The 20,216-nt window shown below is 48.6% G+C and overlaps 1 protein-coding gene across 3 annotated transcripts in view; it reads right to left on the reverse strand.

The window, feature by feature from the left end:
* BAG5 (BAG cochaperone 5) overlaps nucleotides 1-20,216 on the reverse strand; it is a 53,393-nt gene that overhangs the window by 32,297 nt on the left and 880 nt on the right. The window lies entirely within an intron of this gene.

Below are 20,216 nucleotides of genomic sequence, written 5' to 3' on the forward strand. Positions count from 1 at the left end.
GCTTCAAGAGGTAGTCACCAGAAATGGTCTTCCAACAATATTGAAGGAGTTCCCAGAGATGCTTAGCACTTGTTGGCCCTTTTGCCTTCACTCTGCGGTCCAGCTCACCCCAAACCATCTCAATTGGGTTCAGGTCTGGTGACTGAGGAGGCCAGGTCATCTGGCGTAGCACCCCATCACTCTCCTTCTTGGTCAAATAGCCCTTACACAGCCTGGAGGTGTGTTTGGGGTCATTGTCCTGTTGAAAAATAAATGATGGTCCAACTAAACGCAAACCGGATGGAATAGCATGCCGCTGCAAGATGCTGTGGTAGCCATGCTGGTTCAGTATGCCTTCAATTTTGAATAAATCCCCAACAGTGTCACCAGCAAAGCGCCCCCACACCATCACACCTCCTCCTCCATGCTTCACGGTGGGACCCAGGCATGTAGAGTCCATCCGTTCAACTTTTCTGCGTCGCACAAAGACACGGTGGTTGGAACCAAAGATCTCAAATTTGGACTCATCAGACCAAAGCACAGATTTCCACTGGTCTAATGTCCATTCCTTGTGTTCTTTAGCCCAAACAAGTCTCTCCTGCTTGTTGCCTGTCCTTAGCAGTGGTTTCCTAGCAGCTATTTTACCACGAAGGCCTCCTGCACGAAACCTCCTCTTAACAGTTGTTGTAGAGATGTGTCTGCTGCTAGAACTCTATGTGCCATTGACCTGGTCTCTAATCTGAGCTGCTGTTAACCTGCGATTTCTGAGGCTGGTGACTCGGATAAACTTATCCTCAGAAGCAGAGGTGACTCTTGGTCTTCCTTTCCTATGGCGGTCCTCATGTGAGCCAGTTTCTTTGTAGAGCTTGATGGTTGTTGCAACTGCACTTGGGGACACTTTCAAAGTTTTCCCAATTTTTCAAACTGACTGACCTTCATTTCTTAAAGTAATGATGGCCACTCGTTTTCTTTACTTAGAATTTGTATTATGGCAAGAAAAAAGCAGCTAACAGTCTATTCAGTAGGACTATCAGCTGTGTATCCACCAGACTTCTGCACAACACAACTGATGGTCCCAACCCCATTTATAAGGCAAGAAATCCCACTTATTAAACCTGACAGGGCACACCTGTGAAGTGAAAACCATTTCCAGTGACTACCTCTTGAAGCTCATCAAGAGAATGCCAAGAGTGTGCAAAGCAGTCATCAAAGCAAAAGGTGGCTACTTTGAAGAACCTAGAATATAAGACATATTTTCAGTTGTTTCACACTTTTTTGTTAAGTATATAATTCCACATGTGTTAATTCATAGTTTTGATGCATTCAGTGTGAATGTACAATTTTCATAGTCATGAAAATACAGAAAAATCTTTAAATGAGAAGGTGTATACAAACTTTTGGTCTGTACTGTAATATATATATATATACATACATACATACATACATACACGTACCCCAGGTGTATTACCAGTCTAGGAGACCCACTCCTTAATAATTTGCAACACAATGTTTCTGAGCCCCATCACTACGTCTCTTCAAAGTGGTATTGGAGTGTGTCCTAATTTTTGGCAGCCATTGAACTTACTGCATATGCAATAACAGTCTAGGAGACACACTCGTTAATAGTGGGAAGGCCAATTCACATTGATTCTATATTCTACAATATTACCTCTCTTATCTGCAATTCGTGTACGGATGAGCTATTGCACTAGGGATAGCGTATTGCACTAGGGATAGCGTATTACATGCATCCAGCCAAGGATTATTGCCTTATACTCCATGCTGCTGCAAAAAAAAAAATCTATTCTATTCCCTATTAATATCTGCATTTACAAAAGGGACAGGTGCTGACATCATCAGCTGGAAATGAGTGTTCATTCTGGTCGCATACATCTCTTACACTGTCTATAACTTGGATTGCTTTTTTTCCCAAAAATCATTGACAGATTCATGCTTTTTTAATATAATCTGCACTCCGAAATTGATCAAAGCAGGCAGGGTTGCTTGCGTTGCTCCATAGTTTGGTGCTGCCACAACAAAAAAAAAAAAAAAAAAAACCTTCGGGGCCGGTTAAAATCTATTTATTTTTTATTCTACAATATTACCGCCCCTATCTGAAATTCGTGTACAGGTGAGCTATCGCAGTGTGGATAGTGTATTATACGTATCCAGCCAGGGATTATTGCCTTATACTCTTTGATTCTGTAAAGAAACAAAAAAATATATATATATATTCTATTCCCTAATGATACCGCTGTTCGCTGCATTTAGAATAGGAACAGGTGCTAGGTGGTAACATCGGCTGGAAGAGAGTGTTCATTCTGGTCACATACATATCTTCCATAGTGCATAACTAGATTGATTCTTTCCATACACTCATTGACGGATTCATATTTTTTAAGGTGATCTGTACTCAGAAATTAATGGACCTCAAAATTTGTTGTGCAATTTTCCCTGAGTATGCCGATACCCCATATGTGGTCGAAAACTAATTTTGAGGCACAGTGCAAAGCTCAGAACGGAAGAAGCACCATATTGGGAATTCAGATTTTGCTGGACTGGTTTGAGGGTGCCATGTCACACTGGCAGAGCCCCTGAGGTGCCAGAACAGAAGAGGTTACAAACTACACCTCTCAATGAATCCATCCAGGGGTGCAGTGATCATATTGACATTAGAGGTGGGTCACAGAATTTTATACCATTGGGCAGAGAAAAAGAAAAAAATAATTACATTTTCCAGTACATCCCCATGACACCACCATAGGAGGAGGAGTAATCCCATATCCTATGTAGGGACAGGAAGCACAAGAGGTTAAAAGCCCTCCCACCCCCAACCCCCTCAATGTTTTTCCTGTCCCTACACAGGACAGGGAGTACAGGAGGAGCGCTGGTGCGAAGGAAAAGATACCTCAGGGGACCACGGGGGGGGGAATCGGGGTGGCCTCGGTACTCTCCTTCCCGCTGCCAAGAAGGTCGTGGGCCGACATTCCCTGTCGAGAGTCCCTCAACCCTCCGGTGTGCTGGAGCCTCGGGGTGCCGCTTCCCCATCGCAGGGCTCTCGGCGTCCTGCTTCTCCCGTCTCCAGGACCGCCCAGCGACGAAGCCGGAAGTCCGGAGATGACGACTTCCGGTGGCGGTCGCGCGGGAAATTCAAACCGTGGTTAGAACAGACGCCAGGGAGCAGGAGAAAAATGACAGGATGACCAGGTAAGGTATGAGAAGGGGGGCTGGGGAGCAGCAAAGGCAGGCTTACAGCTTTGGCACCCCTGGCAGTACAATGGCAGATATGTCTCACCCTGATACCTTCCCTGGATCACCCCACAGTCATGTAAGTGTACCATTACCCCTTTTTATATGGCTAATGGGGCTTAAGCTTACCAGGCCCTCCATATTTTTTATAGGATGTCTCTGGGCAATTACCACCTCCTTCTGAAAAAAAGAAGGATGGAAAAAGGCCACAGTAAAATCCAAGAGGTGCCTGGATTGTAACATCAAACTTCCCGACTCACATACAAAACGTCTATGTGCTGAATGTAGAGCCTCCATGCTAAAGGAGCACGGGGCTTTATTAAATGAGATGCGCAGTATAATTAAAAGAAGTTCAGGCTTCTATCACGTCTCTGCAGCCCCCACGTTCAGGAGTCCAGGATGTCCTGGGACCCAAAAGACCCAGAGAAGATATAGCACCATCTTCTGAGGGTGAAAAAAGCCTGGGAAGCTTCAGTGGCAATTATTAAATCTAATGTCTCTGCTACATCTATTGCCAGATCCATGAGAGTCTGGCTAGAAGAGCTAGAGAGTCACCCAGGAGATAGCACCCCGAGGGAATATCTCCTTCAATCATTGCCCCTATTAAAAATAGCAACAAATTTTAAGGCCGACGCTTCAGCGGAATCGGTCAGATTTGCGGTCAGAAATAATGCTCTTTGCAACTCAGCAGGTAGAACTGTTTGGTTAAAAACATGGTCTGGAGATACAGCTTCTAAGAACAAGCTGTGCTCCATTCCATTTTCAGGGCTCAGGAGTATTCGGACCTGTACTAGATGACATTCTAGAAAAAGCGTCCGATAGATAAAAAGAAGGGCTTCCCCGAGGAGAAAAAGAAGGAGCAGCCCTTTCGTAAACCGTCCCTCTCCCGTAAATATAACACGCAGAAAAAAGTTGGGGTCCACAAGCTGGAGTTTTAATAAGGGGAACAAAGATAAAAGATACCAGCCTAGTACTAGTTCCCGTCCAAAACGACAATGACTATGTCAGAGTAGGGGGGGGGGGGGATTCAAGTTTTTCAGAAACAGTTGGCATCGGGTAACGCAAAATCCCTGGATACTAACAACTATAGCGCAGGATAGAATTTTCTCAAAATCCCCCTTAAAAATTCCGCCTGACGAGAGGTTCCCCTACCTCTCTTTCCTGTCTGCAGGAAGACATAGAGAAGCTGCTACATCAGAGGGTTATTGTGCCAGTTCTAGAACACGAACATCATCAGGGCCATTACTCCTCTCTGTTTTCAATAAAGAAACAGTAAGGGGAGTTCCGTACGATTATCAACCTGAAACCCCTAAACCGATGGGTCCGCTACAAGAAATTCCGCATGGAATCAGTAAGATCAGCCATCCCGCTAATAGACATGGATGCGGTAATGTGCACCCTGGACCTCAGGGATGCATACTACCACCTGCTAATACATTCCTCAAGTCAGCAATATCAGAGGTTTGCACTACCATCAGGCAGTCAGATTCTACACTACCAGTTCCGATGTCTTCACTTTGGCCTGTCATCTGCTCCCAGAATCTTTACAAAGATAATGGCAGAGGTGGTGGCCTATATCCGACTCAGCGATATTACCATCATTCCGTACTTGGACGACTTCCTGTTGGTAGCAGGATCTCCTCTAGAAATGACGCAACATCTGGAATTTGTCCTACGGACATTAACCAGCCTTGGTTTGATTGTGAACAAAGAAAAATCCAATCTTGTCCCAAGTACATCACACATCTTCCTGGGAGTCCATCTCAACTCCCGAATATGAATGTCTTGTCTCCCGGAAGACAAGATGCTCTCAATTCCATAAAGGATTCGTTCTTTCGCAAGAGAAAAAAAACCTCCAATCCGGAAAGCAATAAGTATTTTGGGAATCACCTGCGTCAGATGGAGCCAGTTCCATTCCAGGCCTCTACAGAAATGCATCCTGGAAGTAACAGACGGACATCAGAATTACCTAGACAGGAAGATGTCTTTGTCCAGAGACACCCAGGACTCTCTACACTGTTGGCTTGACCAGCAGAATCTACAGACGGGCGTGCAGTGGATTCTGGAACCTTTTCTTTTAGTGACCATGGACGCAAGTTTCTCAGGATGGGGAGCTCGAGTGGGAGATTCTTATCTGCAAGGAGCATGGTCCACAGAGATTCAGACCCGATCATCAAATTTTCAGGAACTGCAGGCAATCTGGGAAGCCCTACAGAGAAGCCGGGCGGTATTAAAAGACAGACATGTAAAAATTTTGTCGGACAACATCACGGCAGTTTCTTTCATCAGATATCAGGGCGGATCAAGACATCCACTTCTCCAGTCCCTGGCCAACAGGATATTCTTAGGGACAGAGAAGATAGTGAGCTCCATTTCAGCAGTTCACCTTCGGGGATCCGACAATCAGGAGGCAGATTACCTCAGCAGGCGTCAGATGAAGGCTTCAGAATGGGAACTGAAGGAAGAGGTATTCCAGCAATTAACCCGCAGATGGGGTCAGCCGCACCTAGACCTTTTTGCATCCAGAACAAATGAAAGATGTCGTCTTCGCTTCTCTCTCGACCCAGGAGATCATCCTCTGGACGCACTCTCACAATATTGGGGAGAGGGCCTAACATAAAACTTCCCACCTGCTCCTCTAATTCCGAGAATGCTGCGGAAAATTCAGGAAGATCGGGCGACAGTCAAAGCAATTGTCCCGTACTGGCCAAGGAGAAGTTGGTTCTCCCTTCTATGCCATCTAGCGTTGGAAAACCCAATCATTTTACCTTTTCAGGAAGATCTTCAGGCGCAAGGTCCACTGTTGCATCAGAATCTTCAACCGCTCCAGCTCTCAGCCTGGCTTCTGAAGGGGAGATCCTGAAGAACAAGGGCTTATCCGCCAGAGTGATTCAGACTATGCAGGCTAGTAGAAAACCTGTAACCCAGGCCATATAAAGTACAGACCAAAAGTTTGGACACACCTTCTCATTTTAAGATTTTTCTGTATTTTCATGACTATGAAAATTGTACATTCACACTGAAGGCATCAAAACTATGAATTGACATGTGGAATTATATACTTAACAAAAAAGTGTGAAACAACTGAAAATATGTCTTATATTCTAGGTTCTTCAAAGTAGCCACATTTTGCTTTGATGACTGCTTTGCACACTCTTGGCATTCTCTTGATAAGCTTCAAGAGGTAGTCACCGGAAATGGTCTTCCAACAATCTTGAAGGAGTTCCCAGAGATGCTTAGCACTTGTTGGCCATTTTGCCTTCATTCTGCGGTCCAGCTCACCCCAAACCATCTCAATTGGATTCAGGTCTGGTGACTGAGGAGGCCAGGACATCTGGAGTAGCACCCCTTCACTCTCCTTCTTGGTCAAATAGCCCTTACACAGCCTGGAGGTGTGTTTGGGGTCATTTTCCTGTTGAAAAATAAATGATGGTCCAACTAAACGCAAACCAGATGGAATAACATGCCGCTGCAAGATGCTGTGGTAGCCATGTTGGTTCAGTATGCTTTCAATTTTGAATAAATCCCCAACAGTGTCACCAGCAAAGCACCCCCACACCATCACACCTCCTCCTCAATGCTTCACGGTGGGAACCAGGCATGTAGAGTCCATCCGTTCACCTTTTCCGCGTCGCACAAAGACACAGTGGTTGGAACCAAAGATCTCAAATTTGGACTCATCAGACCAAAGCACAGATTTCCACTGGTCTAATGTCCATTCCTTGTGTTCTTTAGCCCAAACAAGTCTCTTCTGCTTGTTGCCTGTCCTTAGCAGTGGTTTCCTAGCAGCTATTTTACCATGAAGGCCTGCTGCACAAAGTCTCCTCTTAACAGTTGTTGTAGAGATGTGTCTGCTGCTAGAACTCTGTGTGGCATTGACCTGGTCTCTAATCTGAGCTGCTGTTAACCTGTGATTTCTGAGGCAGGTGACTCGGATAAACTTATCCTCAGAAGCAGAGGTGACTCTTGGTCTTCCTTTCCTGGGGCGGTCCTCATGTGAGCCAGTTTCTTTGTAGCGCTTGATGGTTTTTGCAACTGCACTTGGGGACACTTTCAAAGTTTGCCCAATTTTTTGGACTGACTGACCTTGATTTCTTAAAGTAAAGTAATGATGGCCACTCGTTTTTCTTTACTTAGAATTTGTATTATGGAAAGAAAAAAGCAGCTAACAGTCTTTTCAGTAGGACTATCAGCTGTGTATCCACCAGACTTCTGCACAACACAACTGATGGTCCCAACCAGGGACTACCTCTTGAAGCTCATCAAGAGAATGCCAAGAGTGTAAAAAGCAGTCATCAAAGCAAAAGGTGGCTACTTTGAAGAACCTAGAATATAAGACATATTTTCAGTTGTTTCACACTTTTTTGTTAAGTATATAATTCCACATGTGTTAATTCATAGTTTTGATGCCTTCAGTGTGAATGTACAGTCATGGCCAAAAGTTTTGAGAATGACACCAAAATTATATTTTCCCATGATCTGCTGGCCTCTGGTTTTTATTAGTGTTTGTCTGATGTTTATATCACATACAGAAATATAATTGCAATCATATTATGAGTACCAATAGGTTATATTGACAGAATGAGTTAATGCAGCAAGTCAATATTTGCAGTGTTGCCCCTTCTTCTTCAAGACCTCTGTAATTCTCCCTGGCATGCTCTCTGTAACATACCTGGCGGCGTCCTTGCATAGTGGTCCATCTCCCACTGTGCAAGAGCGCGCACTTGATCTCCTGTCCAGAATGTCTCTCTGGCTTCCCTCCATGCTGTCTGTTTGTGTCTGTTTCTGCTGCTTAAGGGCGGCGCCCGATCACTTCCTGCTTTTTGTACCTGCTGTGGGTCACACCTCTTGTGCGTCCTCAGCCTATTGCTGTCTGTCACCTGGTATATAGCTCAGCTGCGCCCATCTATCCCTGCCTGAGCATAGTGTTTCTTTCAGTGTGTGCGTGCACTCTGAAGGTGCCAGGTCCCGTTCTGTGTTCTCTTGCCTGCCTATCCTGGAGGCTGTATTTCCAGGCCTGTCTGAACACGCTCCTAGCCTGTTCCTCCTGCCTTCTAGGGGCCGATTACCTAGACCTGTTCCTGTATCTTGTCTGACCTGTCTGAACACGCTCCTAGCCTGTTCCTCTCGCCTTCTAGGGGCTGATTACCTAGACCCGCTCCTGTATCTTGTCTGTCCTGTCTGAACACGCTCCTTGCCTGTTCGTCCTGCCTCTCTGGGGGCCGTATTCCCAGACCCGCTCCTGTATTCCGCTGCAGTGTCGGTCTCCTCCGTACACTCAGTTCCAGTCTGAACTCTCTCCTATCCTTTACCTGTTTTGCCTCTATGTCCGTTCCCTTCCTTTTTCTGCAGAGTCTGAACTCGTACCTAACTCCTGCTTGTTGTCTCTGTACTCCCGTTTGTGAGTTTGTGGTCCACTCGCTACTTCACTGCAAGTACCCTGTGGGTGTCTGGCTCTGCCTTTCCCTTCCTGTCTGTTCCGTGTGAACAGAGCCCTGTCCCCCCTACTCAGCCTAGCCTGCTCTGACTCCTTTGCTCACCGCTCCGGCGGTTCTAGCCTGCTCTGACTCCTTTGCTCACCGCTCCGGCGGTTCTAGCCTGCTCTGACTCCTTTGCTCACCGCTCCGGCGGTTCTAGTCTGCTCTGACTCCTTTGCTTACCGCTCCGGCGGTTCTAGCCTGCTCTGACTCCTTGCTCACTGCTCCGGCAGTCCTGTCCTGCCCTGCTTCTGCCCGCTGCTCCGGCAGTCCTGTCCTGCCCTGCTTCTGCCCGCTGCTCCGGCAGTCCTGTCCTGCCCTGCTTCTGCCCGCTGCTCCGGCAGTCCTGTCCTGCCCTGCTTCTGCCCGCTGCTCCGGCAGTCCTGTCCTGCCCTGCTTCTGCCCGCTGCTCCGGCAGTCCTGTCCTGCCCTGCTTCTGCCCGCTGCTCCGGCAGTCCTGTCCTGCCCTGCTTCTGTCCGCTGCTCCGGCAGTCCTGTCCTGCCCTGCTTGTGCTCGCTGCTCCTGCAGCCCCGTCCTGCTCTGTTCTTGCCCACCGCTTCGGGCGTTCCCTCTCTGCTGTGGTTGTCTACCGCATCTGCGGTTCTGTGACCCAGTCTGTACTGGGTCTTAACCTTTCTGTGCTCCAGCCCGTCCTTTCGGCCAGTACCTCCCTGCCTGCATACTCGCCTGTATCCACCCATCTGCATACCTGCCGTGTTTGCTTATATCCACCAGTCTGTGCCAGCCTAACCTGCCTGTTCCTGAGTCCCAGTGTGTACTGGGTCCTATCCCGCCTGTGTTCCTACCTGCTAGTGCCTCCCTGTCTGCACTCTAGCTGTGCTTGCCTGTACCCCTCTGCCTGTATTGTTCCTGAGTCCCAGTGTGTACTGGGTCCTATCCCGCCTGTGTTCCTACCTGCTAGTGCCTCCCTGTCTGCACTCTAGCTGTGCTTGCCTGTACCCCCCGGCCTGCATACCCACCTGCCTGCATACCAGTCGTGCCTGCCTATACCCACCAGTCTGTGTGCCAGCCTACCAGTCTGTTCCTGTATTCCCCTGTGTGGGTCAACAGCCGTGTCCGGGGTCTGTCCTGGAGTAGCACCTGGTCCCTCTGCTCGGTTCCTCCTTGGTGCACTGGCGTCGTATGCCGTCGTGCGACCCTGGTCGGATCGGGTGAATACCTAGTTACGCCCCTCCAGGCATTCACTCTCCGGCACGGTCCAGTGGAATCACTACAATCACACGCACACGCCGCTCAGCCCGGGCGTGTGCATAACAGCATGCTCAGGCCATGGTTCCCGTTGAGCCCCACGGCCTTCGCTCTCTGAGAAGTTTTCCAGCGAATACATGCATTAAAATAAATAAATAAATATATATATATATTTTTTTTTTCTTTTCCTTTAGCTGAGTTCCAGGCGAATTACGCACCCGTCCAGATGGATCTATCTGCTCTCGTTCCCGCGGATCCGCTACGTTATTATGGGGATCCTAGACAAAGTCGTGCATTTGTGGAGCAATGCATGCTACACTTCAAGTTCTACCCTCTATGTTTTCCCACCGATCGGGTTAAGGTGGCATTCATTATGTCTTACCTGGCGGGTGATGCCTTGGAATAGATCAACCCCCTATATGAAACACAGGATCCGATCCTCCTGGACCTAATGGCCTTCCTGGTGGCCTTTCTAATGGTCTTCGATGATCCTAACCCGGAGGCTCCTGCTGAAGCTTCACTTCCCAATATCCCGGAGCAGCCCCAATGGGTAATGTGTGTGGGTAGCGCAATAGTCCTCCAGCCCAATGAGACTACTGCCCACCCAGAATCCTCACAGGGTGACTACGCTTTCCGGAATACTTCTCCCAACCTCAAGAGGCAGTCCAGTCGTGCTAGACGTAGAGGCAAGCCGTCACGCCAGGGTCTGTCCTCCCTGAGACCTCCTGACCCCAACCTTGAAGTCCCTACTGAAGCTTCATCTCCCTGTATCCCGGAGAAGCCCCAACGGGTAATGTACGTGGGTAGTGCACCAGTTCTCCTGCCCGAAGAGACTTCTGCCCATCCAGACTCCACACAGGAGAACTTCCTGCACCCGGCATCAGATGCTTCACCCACTTTAACCGGTGTGCATGTCCAAGGATGCTCCAAAGCTGTGGTTACCTCAGAGTCTGTGCACCTCTACTACCTGGCGGAGGACCCCCTGTTGCCTCCTGAATCCTCCGGGATACCACTCGATGACAAATGGAGAGAGAATTCTCTACACCCGGTACTCGATACTTTGTCCGCTTCGTCCTGTGAGCCTGACAATGGGTACCCCAAAGTGGTAGTTACCCCCGAGTCTCTACACCCCTCCAACCAGGCGGAGGACCTCCAGCTGTCTCCTGAACCCTTCGGGGTGCTACCTGGTAGCGAAAGGACAGAGACTCTCCTATACTCTGTACCTGATACCTCGCTCGCTTCGTCCAGTGAGTCCAACCTAGTGTACTCCGAAGCAGAGGTTACTCCCGAGTCTCTACACCCCTCCGACCAGGCGGAGGACCTCCAGTTGTCTCCTGAACCCTTCGGGGTGCTACCTGGTAGCGAAAGGACAGAGACTCTCCTATACTCTGTACCTGATACCTCGCTCGCTTCGTCCAGTGAGTCCAACCTAGTGTACTCTGAAGCAGAGGTTACTCCCGAGTCTCTACACCCCTCCGACCAGGCGGAGGACCTCCAGTTGTCTCCAGAACCCTTCGGGGTGCCACCTGGTGGTAAATGGACAGAGACTTTCCTATACTTGGTACCCGATACCTCGCCTGCTTCGTCCAGTGAGTCCGACCTAGTGTACTCTGAAGCAGATGTTTTCTCTGAGCCTCTGCACTCTTCTGACCCGGCAGAGGACCTCCAGTTGTTTCCTGAATCCTCCGGGGTACCACCAGAAAACAAAGAGACAGTGACTTTTCCTCATTATGTACCTGATAACCCGTCTATTTCTTCCTGTGAGCTTGACAAGATGTACCTCGAAGCAGAGATTACCCCCAAGTCTCTGTCCCCCTCCAACCCGGTGGAGGACTTCCAGTTGTCTCCTGTACCCTCTGGGGTGCCACCTGAAAATATGTGGAGAGAGACTTCCTTGTGTGCTGTTCCTGGTACTCCACCCGTTTCGTCTGTTGCTAAGGGTGGCTGGATGGTAGGTAGCATCCTAGCTACCCAGAGGAGACCAGTTTTTCCGGTGGACAGGGGAAGTGATCTCTTCGAAGTGAAGAATTGGCCCTCGAATTCCCTGCGGAAGATTCTGGCAGGCCTGAAGAAGAGGGGGCGTAAGGGGGGGGGTACTGTAACATACCTGGCGGCGTCCTTGCATAGTGGTCCATCTCCCACTGTGCAAGAGCGCGCACTTGATCTCCTGTCCAGAATGTCTCTCTGGCTTCCCTCCATGCTGTCTGTTTGTGTCTGTTTCTGCTGCTTAAGGGCGGCGCCCGATCACTTCCTGCTTTTTGTACCTGCTGTGGGTCACACCTCTTGTGCGTCCTCAGCCTATTGCTGTCTGTCACCTGGTATATAGCTCAGCTGCGCCCATCTATCCCTGCCTGAGCATAGTGTTTCTTTCAGTGTGTGCGTGCACTCTGAAGGTGCCAGGTCCCGTTCTGTGTTCTCTTGTCTGCCTATCCTGGAGGCTGTATTTCCAGGCCTGTCTGAACACGGTCCTAGCCTGTTCCTCTCGCCTTCTAGGGGCTGATTACCTAGACCCGCTCCTGTATCTTGTCTGTCCTGTCTGAACACGCTCCTTGCCTGTTCGTCCTGCCTCTCTGGGGGCCGTATTCCCAGACCCGCTCCTGTATTCCGCTGCAGTGTCGGTCTCCTCCGTACACTCAGTTCCAGTCTGAACTCTCTCCTATCCTTTACCTGTTTTGCCTCTATGTCCATTCCCTTCCTTTTTCTGCAGAGTCTGAACTCGTACCTAACTCCTGCTTGTTGTCTCTGTACTCCCGTTTGTGAGTTTGTGGTCCACTCGCTACTTCACTGCAAGTACCCTGTGGGTGTCTGGCTCTGCCTTTCCCTTCCTGTCTGTTCCGTGTGAACAGAGCCCTGTCCCCCCTACTCAGCCTAGCCTGCTCTGACTCCTTTGCTCACCGCTCCGGCGGTTCTAGCCTGCTCTGACTCCTTTGCTCACCGCTCCGGCGGTTCTAGCCTGCTCTGACTCCTTTGCTCACCGCTCCGGCGGTTCTAGTCTGCTCTGACTCCTTTGCTTACCGCTCCGGCGGTTCTAGCCTGCTCTGACTCCTTGCTCACTGCTCCGGCAGTCCTGTCCTGCCCTGCTTCTGCCCGCTGCTCCGGCAGTCCTGTCCTGCCCTGCTTCTGCCCGCTGCTCCGGCAGTCCTGTCCTGCCCTGCTTCTGCCCGCTGCTCCGGCAGTCCTGTCCTGCCCTGCTTCTGCCCGCTGCTCCGGCAGTCCTGTCCTGCCCTGCTTCTGCCCGCTGCTCCGGCAGTCCTGTCCTGCCCTGCTTCTGCCCGCTGCTCCGGCAGTCCTGTCCTGCCCTGCTTCTGCCCGCTGCTCCGGCAGTCCTGTCCTGCCCTGCTTCTGCCCGCTGCTCCGGCAGTCCTGTCCTGCCCTGCTTCTGTCCGCTGCTCCGGCAGTCCTGTCCTGCCCTGCTTGTGCTCGCTGCTCCTGCAGCCCCGTCCTGCTCTGTTCTTGCCCACCGCTTCGGGCGTTCCCTCTCTGCTGTGGTTGTCTACCGCATCTGCGGTTCTGTGACCCAGTCTGTACTGGGTCTTAACCTTTCTGTGCTCCAGCCCGTCCTTTCGGCCAGTACCTCCCTGCCTGCATACTCGCCTGTATCCACCCATCTGCATACCTGCCGTGTTTGCTTATATCCACCAGTCTGTGCCAGCCTAACCTGCCTGTTCCTGAGTCCCAGTGTGTACTGGGTCCTATCCCGCCTGTGTTCCTACCTGCTAGTGCCTCCCTGTCTGCACTCTAGCTGTGCTTGCCTGTACCCCTCTGCCTGTATTGTTCCTGAGTCCCAGTGTGTACTGGGTCCTATCCCGCCTGTGTTCCTACCTGCTAGTGCCTCCCTGTCTGCACTCTAGCTGTGCTTGCCTGTACCCCCCGACCTGCATACCCACCTGCCTGCATACCAGTCGTGCCTGCCTATACCCACCAGTCTGTGTGCCAGCCTACCAGTCTGTTCCTGTATTCCCCTGTGTGGGTCAACAGCCGTGTCCGGGGTCTGTCCTGGAGTAGCACCTGGTCCCTCTGCTCGGTTCCTCCTTGGTGCACTGGCGTCGTATGCCGTCGTGCGACCCTGGTCGGATCGGGTGAATACCTAGTTACGCCCCTCCAGGCATTCACTCTCCGGCACGGTCCAGTGGAATCACTACAATCACACGCACACGCCGCTCAGCCCGGGCGTGTGCATAACACTCTCAATCAACTTTTGGACCAAATCCTGACTGATAGCAGTCCATTCTTGCATAATCAATGCTTGCATTTTGCCAGAATTTGTTGGTTTTTGTTTGTCCACCCGTCTCTTGATGATTGACCACAAGTTCTCAATGGGATTAAGATCTGGTGAGTTTCCAGGCCATGGACCCAAAATCTCTATGTTTTGTTCTATGAGCCATTTAGTTATCACCTTTGCTTTATGGCAAGGTGCTCCATCATGCTGGAAAAGGCATTGTTGGGCGCCAAACTGCTCTTGGACGGTTGGGAGAAGTTGCTCTTGGAGGACATTCTGGTACCATTCTTTATTCATGGCTGTGTTTTTAGGCAAGACTGTGAGTGAGCCGATACCCTTGGCTGAGAAGCAACTCCACACATGAATGGTTTCAGGATGCTTTACAGTTGGCATGAGACAAGACTGGTGGCAGCGCTCACCTCTTCTTCTCTGAATAAGCTGTTTTCCAGATGTCCCAAACAATCGAAAAGGGGATTCATCAGAGAAAATGACTTTGCCCCAGTCCTCAGCAGTCCACTGATGTTTTTTCTGGAGAGAAGTGGCTTCTTTGCTGCCCTCCTTGAAACCAGCCCTTGCTCAAAGAGTCTCCGCCTCACACCAGCCTGCTGCCATTCCTGAGCAAGCTCGGCACTGCTGGTAGTCCGATCCCGCAGCTGAAACAGTTTTAAGATACGGTCCTGGCGCTTGCTGGTCTTTCTTGGGCGCCCTGGAGCCTTTTTGACAACAATGGAAGCTCTCTCTTTGAAGTTCTTGATGATGCGATAGATTGTTGACTGAGGTGCAATCTTTGTAGCTGCGATACTCTTCCCTGTTAGGCCATTTTTGTGCAGTGCAATGATGGCTGCACGTGTTTCTTTAGAGATAACCATGGTTAACTGAAGAGAAACAATGATACCAAGAACCAGCCTCCTTTTAAAGTGTCCAGTGATGTCATTCTTACTTAATCATGACTGATTGATCGTCAGCCCTGTCCTCATCAACACCCACACCTGTGTTAATGGATCAATCACTAAAACGATGTTAGCTGCTCCTTTTAAGGCAGGACTGCAATGATGTTGAAATGTGTTTTGGGGGTTAAAGTTCATATTCTGGGCAAATATTGACTTTGCAAGTACAGTAATTGCTGTTAAGCTGATCACTCTTTGACATTCAGGAGTATATGCAAATTGCCATTACAAAAAATGAAGCAGTAAACTTTGGAAAAATTACTATTTGTCTCATTCTCAATACTTTTGGCCATGACTGTACAATTTTTATAGTCATGAAAATACAGAAAAATCTTTAAATGAGAAGGTGTGTCCAAACTTTTGGTCTGTACTGTATAAAAAAAGTCTGGAGGACCTTTCGTCATTTCCACAGGACAGTAGACACCTCTCAGCCAGACATCCCTGCGATCCTTGATTTCTTGCAGGCAGGATTTGACATAGGTCTTAGACCAAGTACCTTGAAGGTGCAGATTGCGGCACAAGGTGCTTTCTTTGACACATCATTGTCCTCGCATCCCTGGATAATCAGGTTTGTCAAGGCAATCCAGAGACTTAGGCCTACACAGAGAATTTCTTCCCCTCCGTGGGATCTGAATCTTGTCCTGAGAGTCCTTTGCAAACCTGCCTTCGGCCCAGTTAATAATTTGGGAATAAAGAACTTGACTCTGAAAACAGTCTTCTTGGTGCCAATCACCACAGCTAAACGGTTGGGTGAAATCCAGGCTCTGTCATCGAGCTTTGTATGCAGATTCGGGATGATTGCATCATTCTGAAACTGGATCCAAGTTTCTCCCCGAAGGTGGTGTCATCGATGACCTTAAACCAAGAAGTGGTTCTTCCATCATTCTGCGAAAACCCTAGGAATCAGAGGGAGGAAGAGTTTCACCATCTCGATGTCCGCAGAGCAGTGTTGGCCTATTTGGAAGCCACTCGGAACTGGAGATTAGACTAACTTTTTTATACAGTTTAGGGGAAAAAAAATAGAGGCAGGAAGGCTTCAAAACCATCCTTAGCTAGATGGGTCACATCCATGGTTAATCTAGCATATCTTTCAGAAGGACAGCCTCCCGCTGAAATTATCAAAGCCCATTCCACCAGAGCAATTTCCACCTCATGGGCAACTAGAGCAGGGGTTACCATTGAACAAATATGTACCGCAGCCACATGGTCAGGACATACTACTTTCTGCAAACACTACAAGCTAGATGTTCTCTCACAGCAGAGATCTGCGTTTGGTAGGAAGGTACTTCAGGCAGTTATCCCATCCTAAGCTATGAGTTCTTGGGTATACTCCTATGGTGCTGTCATGGGGACGTACTGAAAAACCGGAATTAGTCTTACCGGTAATGATGTTTCCAGGAGTCCACATGACAGCACCCTTATTTCCCTCCCTATATTGTTTCTGTATGTGACTAACATATGTCTAAGCAGTCTAAAATAAAATTTTGCTGTACCCAGTCAATGTGGTTCTTGGAAAATCACTGAGGTTGGGGGTAGGAGGGCTTTTAACCTCTTGTGCTTCCTGTCCCTATACAGGATATGGGATTACTCCTCCTCCTATGGTGCTGTCATGTGGACTCCTGGAAACATCATTACCGGTAAGACTAATTCCGGTTTTTAACAACAAAATTTTGTTTTAGCCCCAGATTTTACATGCTCACACTGGGAAATGGGTAAAAATTGCACCAAATGTGTCCCACAATTTCTGCTGAATGTAGCAATACCCCATATGTGGCTGTACAGTACTTCTTAGCCACATGGCAAGACTCGGGAGGAAAGGAGTGCCATTGGACTCCAGGGGGTGCAGATTGTTCTAGAATAGTTTGTGGATGCCGTATACAGAGCCCCCAAGTGCTAGAATAGTAGAATGCCCCCTCAAGTGACTCCATTTTGGAAATTATACCACTATGGGAATTTATCTACAGGTGTAGTGACGATTTTGACTCCATGGATCTTTTCCAGAAACAAGCAGCAGTGGACGTTGCTGAGTGAAAATTGCAAACTGCCATTATAGTGACCAGCACATTATGCCCAGCTCGTGCTTCTGCACCCAAAAATTAGACGAGCTCTCATCACTACACAAATGACAAACATGTGGACGCTAACTGCGGATTAGGCACACTGTGGGGCTCAGAAGGGTGCGGGGCATTTGGATTTGGTAGTGCAGAATTTGCTGAATTTCTTTTGGGTTACTGTAGTATGTACAGTGTAGTAGATGGGCACTATGTGGGCACAGTACAGCAGTATATACAATGCAGTAGATGGTCACTATGCGGGCACAGTACAGCAGTATATGCAGTGCTGTAGATGGGCACAGTACAGCAGCATACAGAGCAGTAGATGGGCACAGTACAGCAGCATATACAGTGCAGTAGGTGGGCACAGTACAGCAGCATATACAGTGCAGTAGGTGGGCACAGTACAGCAGCATATACAGTGCAGTAGATGGGCACTATGTGGGCACAGTAGAGCAGCATATACAGTGCAGTAGATGGGCACTATGTTGGCACAGTACAGCAGCATATACAGTGCAATAGATGGGCACAGTACAGCAGCATATGCAGTGCAATAGATGGGCACAGTACAGCAGCATATGCAGTGCAATAGATGGGCACTATGTGGGCACAGTGCAGCAGCATATACAGTGCAGTAGATGGGCACTATGTGGGCAAAGTACAGCAGCATATACAGTGCAGCAGATGGGCACAGTACAGCAGTATATACAATGCAGTAGATGGGCACAGTACAGTAGCATATACAGTGCAGTAGATGGGCACAGTACAGCAGCATATACAGTGCAGTAGATGGGCACAGTACAGCAGCATATACAGTGCAGTAGATGGGCACAGTACAGCAGCATATACAGTGCAGTAGATAGGCACTGTGTGGGCACAGTACAGCAGCGTATACAGTGCAGTAGATGGGCACAGTACAGCAGTGTATACAGTGCAGTAGATGGGCACTATGTGGGCACAGTACAGCAGCATATACAGTGCAGCAGATGGGCACAGTACAGCAGTATATACAATGCAGAAGATGGGCACAGTACAGCAGCATATACAGTGCAGTAGATGGGCACAGTACAGCAGCATATATAGTGCAGTAGATGGGCACAGTACAGCAGCATATACATTGCAGTAGATGGCCACTGTGTGGGCACAGTACAGCAGTATATACAGTGCAGTAGATGGGCCCTATGTGGGCACAGTACAGCAGTATATAAAGTGCAGTAGATGGGCACAGTACAGCAGTATACACAGTGCAGTAGATGGGCCCTATGTGGGCACAGTACAGCAGTATATACAGTGCAGTATATGGGCCCTATGTGGGCACAGTACAGCAGTGTATACAGTGCAGTAGATGGGCACAGTACAGCAGTATATACAGTGCAGTAGATGGGCACAGTACAGCAGTATATACAGTGCAGTAGATGGGCACTATGTGGGCACAGTACAGCAGTGTATACAGTGCAATAATTGGGCACTGTGGGCACAGTACAGTAGTATATACAGTGTAGTATATGGGTACAGTACAGCAGTGTATACAGTGCAGTAGATGGGCACTATGTGGGCACAGTACAGTAGTATATACAGTGTAGTAGATGGGCACTGTGGGCACAGTACAGTAGTATATACAGTGTAGTAGATGGGCACAGTACAGTAGTGTATACAGTGCAGCAGATGGGCACTATGTGGGCACAGTACAGCAGTATATACAGTGCAGTAGATGGGCACAGTACAGCAGTATATACAGTGTAGTAGATGGGCACTGTGGGCACAGTACAGCAGTATATACAGTGCAGTAGATGGGCACTATGTGGGCACAGTACAGCAGTATATACAGTGCAGTAGATGGGCACAGTACAGTAGTATATACAGTGTAGTAGATGGGCACTGTGGGCACAGTACAGCAGTATATACAGTGCAGTAGATGGGCACAGTACAGCAGTATATACAGGCAGGATAGGGGGGCACTATGTGGGCACAGTACATTAGTATATACAGTGTAGTAGATGGGCACAGTACAGTAGTGTATACAGTGTAGTAGATGGGCACAGTACAGTAGTATATACAGCATAGTAGATGGGCACTATGTGGGCACAGTACATTAGTATATACAGTATAGTAGATGGGCACAGTACATTAGTATATACAGTGTAGTAGATGGGCACTATGTGGGCACAGTACAGTAGTATATACAGTATAGTAGATGGGCACTATGTGGGCACAGTACAGTAGTATATACAGTATAGTAGATGGGCACTATGTGGGCACAGTACAGTAGTATATACAGTATAGTAGATGGGCACTATGTGGGCACAGTACATTAGTATATACAGTGTAGTAGATGGGCACTATGTGGGCACAGTACAGTAGTATATACAGTATAGTAGATGGGCACTATGTGGGCACAGTACATTAGTATATACAGTGTAGTAGATGGGCACTATGTGGGCACAGTACAGTAGTATATACAGTATAGTAGATGGGCACTATGTGGGCACAGTACAGTAGTATATACAGTGTAGTAGATGGGCACAGTACAGCAGTATATACAGGCAGGATAGGGGGGCACTATGTGGGCACAGTACATTAGTATATACAGTGTAGTAGATGGGCACAGTACAGTAGTGTATACAGTGTAGTAGATGGGCACAGTACAGTAGTATATACAGCATAGTAGATGGGCACTATGTGGGCACAGTACATTAGTATATACAGTATAGTAGATGGGCACAGTACAGTAGTATATACAGTGTAGTAGATGGGCACTATGTGGGCACAGTACAGTAGTATATACAGTATAGTAGATGGGCACTATGTGGGCACAGTACAGTAGTATATACAGTATAGTAGATGGGCACTATGTGGGCACAGTACAGTAGTATATACAGTATAGTAGATGGGCACTATGTGGGCACAGTACATTAGTATATACAGTGTAGTAGATGGGCACTATGTGGGCACAGTACAGTAGTATATACAGTGTAGTAGATGGGCACTCTGTGGGCACAGTACAGTAGTATATACAGTGTAGTAGATGGGCACTCTGTGGGCACAGTACAGTAGTATATACAGTGTAGTAGATGGGCACTC

Source organism: Phyllobates terribilis, unplaced genomic scaffold, assembly GCF_046119375.1.
Source record: "Phyllobates terribilis strain yellow unplaced genomic scaffold, ASM4611937v1 Scaffold_7__3_contigs__length_470593459, whole genome shotgun sequence".
Lineage (NCBI taxonomy): Eukaryota > Metazoa > Chordata > Amphibia > Anura > Dendrobatidae > Phyllobates > Phyllobates terribilis.